This window comes from Artemia sp. Qi Xiang Cuo, chromosome 6 (assembly GCF_049724085.1).
Source record: "Artemia sp. Qi Xiang Cuo chromosome 6, ASM4972408v1, whole genome shotgun sequence".
Taxonomy (NCBI): Eukaryota; Metazoa; Arthropoda; class Branchiopoda; order Anostraca; family Artemiidae; genus Artemia; species Artemia sp. Qi Xiang Cuo.
This window is the reverse complement of record NC_142799.1, coordinates 58,685,444-58,689,548: the sequence shown is the minus strand read 5'-3', so window position 1 is coordinate 58,689,548 and position 4,105 is coordinate 58,685,444.

Genomic DNA, 4,105 nt, shown 5'->3' with positions numbered 1-4,105 from the left:
TATTTCAACTTCAGGCCATGGCTGAATTGTAATAAAATCAACTTCCTCAAGTGAAGCAGTTTGCCGTAAAATTGAAGAGCTGACTCCGCCCCTGCGTGATGATTGGCTAATTGTTTTCGATCTTTTCATTTTAGATCTCAGTAAGTTACTAAACGGAAGCCTGTTTTATGAACAGCCAAGCACAATCAGAATTGTTTACTTTATATGCGACACATGGTTCAGTTGGTTCAATTTGGGGGAGGGGGCTTAAAAAAAATCCTGAACTCCTATATTTTCTGCTCATCTCTTAAATTTTTATAAACGAAATGAGTGAAAATCTGATTTTGGGTATTTTCATTGAAAAACGACACATTTGACCCCTAGATGTAGAAAAATACATTTCACGGCTACGTATCAACTTTTCAGGAAACGACGCCACTGACACGTTTTAAAACAGCTTAGGCTAACCCAAGGTTTTACTTAGTAGATTTAGGTACGGATATAATTTTACATAGTTGTAATTTTTATTGAGAATAGTGTTATGCAAGCGTAGTGTGTCCATGCATGCAAGCTTCAGAAATTGCACCCAATATAATTTTTTTATGGGATAAATTTTTTTAACGGCATTTATTCGCCGGCCACAGGGGCGTCGTTTGGGGGTGGCAAGGGGGGCCGTTGTCCCCTCCCCCAATAATGTGGAGAAAAAAATATTATACATCCCATGCCCGTTGACTATCCGGATATGGACCCCTCTTGCCCCCCCCCCCCCCCCCTAATAAAAGTGCTGGAGATTCGCCCCTGGCCGACCATATGATTGACAACCCAATGAAAAGCAGACTAGTGTGTTAGTCGCAATTTTTGACCGATCGGCGTTGGGCATCGGACAAGAAATCCACAGAAAGGTCAACTCGAGGAATTCGAAGACCAACAGGAGATACTTAAGAACATAAAAACCTTCAAAAAAGTTTCTATAAAAAAACAAAACTGAGGTAAATTTCTATGGGTTTTCAATCTCTTGTTCGTTGACTATAGTTTTTGAAAATGCAAGTCCTATTACTACAGTAGAATTTTGAGCCATCTAGAGTCCGAGTTGCTCCTAGGGCTTGTGGTGCCCGGGACAAAATTAATTATAGCAACCCCCTTCCGACTAAAAAAAAAACGAAAAAAGCCAAATCAAAGTGATAAATTTCGTCAAAGTGGGCAACCCCAACTGCGGTCCCTTCGCTCCCCCCCCCCCTTTGAACGGCTCTGTGAACGTTTATTCCATAATTTAAATAAGATCTATGAATCTTTAAAACCTTAGAAATAAGAATTGAGCAAAGGTATCAGACTCAAAACACTTTCCTGTGCCTCATTTAAGTAGTAGATCTATTTTTCAAGGTTTCACTTAAGAAATTGATGGTTTACATGTAAATCATACTCTCCTGATCTATTTCTCATAGTAAAAGAGCATCGAAGTTCAGTGCCCTTTAAAGGGGGAAGAAGTGAAAGTAGATACTTCAAAATACCTTCCCGTGAGACCATTATGGACTTATAATCCATTCCAGAGAATTTCATTCACCTATCTCAACTATTTCCAAGATCAACAAAAACATTAATCTAAAAAACAAACAACAAGTAAAGCAGAAGGGAATTTTAAAGACAGCGAAACTTGTTCAAACCTCAAATGAATATTTCGGACCTTTATCCAAAATAATTTCTTTGACAACACTGCTCTTCAATTTACAGAATTTAAGAGAGAAAAAAACTGGTATTATTTAAATACAACAATGGAACAAAAAATAAAAACGACAAACCTTAAATAATAAAAATGCGAATATTTCGACTCCTCGTCCGGAAGACTTTATGGCGGGGAAAATGAGGGGGATAAACTTTATTTTTTTTTTCCTGTCGGTAAAGACAGCCCAACAAGGACTCGAAATGTTCATATTCTTATTATTTAAAGTTTGTTGTTCTTTTTTTTTGTCTTATTGCTTTATTTAAATTATACCAGTTTTTCTCTCTTTAATGCCCTATATCAATGGGCCGTTGTCAGCAAAGCACACATAAATAAAACAAGACTTACAGTAAAATGTGACCTTTGAAACTGGAATTAGAAATCCAAGCATTCCCAGAATCCTTCATTCAAAGATGTTCAACCAGGACTGTTTTGCTGAGGACGGTACTTGGATGTAGGGCCGAAATATTTATTTGAGGTTTGAGCAAGTTTAACTGCTTTAAAAATTCCTTATTGTTTTACTTGTTGTTTGTTTTATGATGGGAAAAAAAATTCTGGTTTCGTCGTTATTTCACCCCTGATCTAGAATTTTACCGAAAAAATTATTCCCATGATATTAATTCCTTAATCCTGAGAAGAAAATTTGAGAAAATCTATTTTTGAAAAACTAAAAAAATTCAAAGATTTGAAAATTAAAAGTTTCCGTCTTTTTTATGTCAAATTTACCTACCTTTGGATATTTTTCAAGAAAAGGCAGCCATTTACCATGGAAGAGTATAGTTAGAACGTAAAAAAATTGTTTTATACCCTGGATGGCTAAAAACCAAAACGCATTCCATGCCATAGAAAGAAGGAAAGAGAAAATAAAGTTTTGAACTAGACGCACTATCGTAACATAAAATATCGGCCCAGCTGCATCAATTGGCAAAAACCGGGAAATCGCTTGATCTTATCATATTTATCCTTAATGGAGGCCAAGTGTTAGTCATCATTCCAGAATTGCTGAAAATTTGCTAACTGTAGGGAAAGCGTTTTGATTTCAAACGGCTTATTATGAGACATATTGATCAAAAATTGGTTTGACGGAGTATTCGATTCTCTTTACAAGCTGCAAATTCCACATATGCCAACTCAGAGAAAGAGAGGGTAGAAACAAAAACTTGAATATTATCCCGTATGAAGGAGGAAAACTGTCCCTCCGTGCCTTTTTAGTCGGGATTACTGCCGTGGCAAAGCATGATGTGAGATTGAAAGTGAAAATAGCTATTCCAGTGGGAAATATTGAAATGTGCAAAACAATATTTCTGCAGGCAAACTCCCTGTAATAGCCAATGAAATTAGATACAAAATATTTAAATAAAAATAAAGAACAGCATTGAAACTTGAGAGGGTGCTGCAATAGCTCTTAATGCAAGAGCTATAATATAAAAAGGGTTTTATTGTTTGTGCTTGGTCTCAACAATACAGTTTTCAGTTAAGTGTTTTAAAAATAACTGTCAGTAACTAAAGCACTTGCTGTCAGCAACTCAATGTATGTTTAGAACTCTAAAAAACTTTTAATTAAGCATGCATTATTTAGACTTCGGCGTAAATAGAAAGAATTTAGCGGTTGCCACTCCCTCCTATAGAGGATAATTTTCTTTGTTTGAGTTCGAATCTCGCCCTTTACTATCATCTGAAAAAAAACTGCTGTTTAAAGTTAGTTACGCAGGATTTCTATGAGATGTATTAGCCCAGATGACCGGACAAGGCTTCAAGTAAAAATTAATATAATAGGGCCTTATTTGTGTTTTAACCAGCATTTCAGAGATGGAATGAATGAATGGTTTTATAGTGTGTCTATGTTTGCAAATACCAAATAGTTTGTGGTAATGAACTGTAAGTAGGAAGTGGTTCGGCCCAATAGTAACCAAAACTGTAAAAACAGAATTTTGATAGCAATAGATACAGCAAAAGAACTGGGATTTTTATGCTGATTCCAAATATGTAAAATTTAATAGGCTTAATATTACCCATCAGAAGCTATGAGCCTGAATAAACTTGCCTGATTTTTGAAAAACGAGGAAAACACCCTGAAAGGTCAAACGACCTTAATGAAAATTACACCGCCCGATTCAGCATACCAGTGAACAATACTATAGAGGTTTCAAGCCCTTATCTACAAAATCGGAAATTGTGTGTTTTCTGCCAGACGAAAGATCCCGGATACATGTTTGCTTGTTTTATTGTGAGTTTTTACCCCAGGGGGATCGTTTTGAATTGTTCCAGTGTTCTTTGCAAGTAGCCAAAAAGATTGGAGGGGAAATAGCCCCTTACACTCATTTTCGCCTAAGATATCTGATCAAAATTGTGAGGTCCAATACCTATGCTTTTGGGGATGAGATGACCCACCAGAGACCCTGAGGAAAA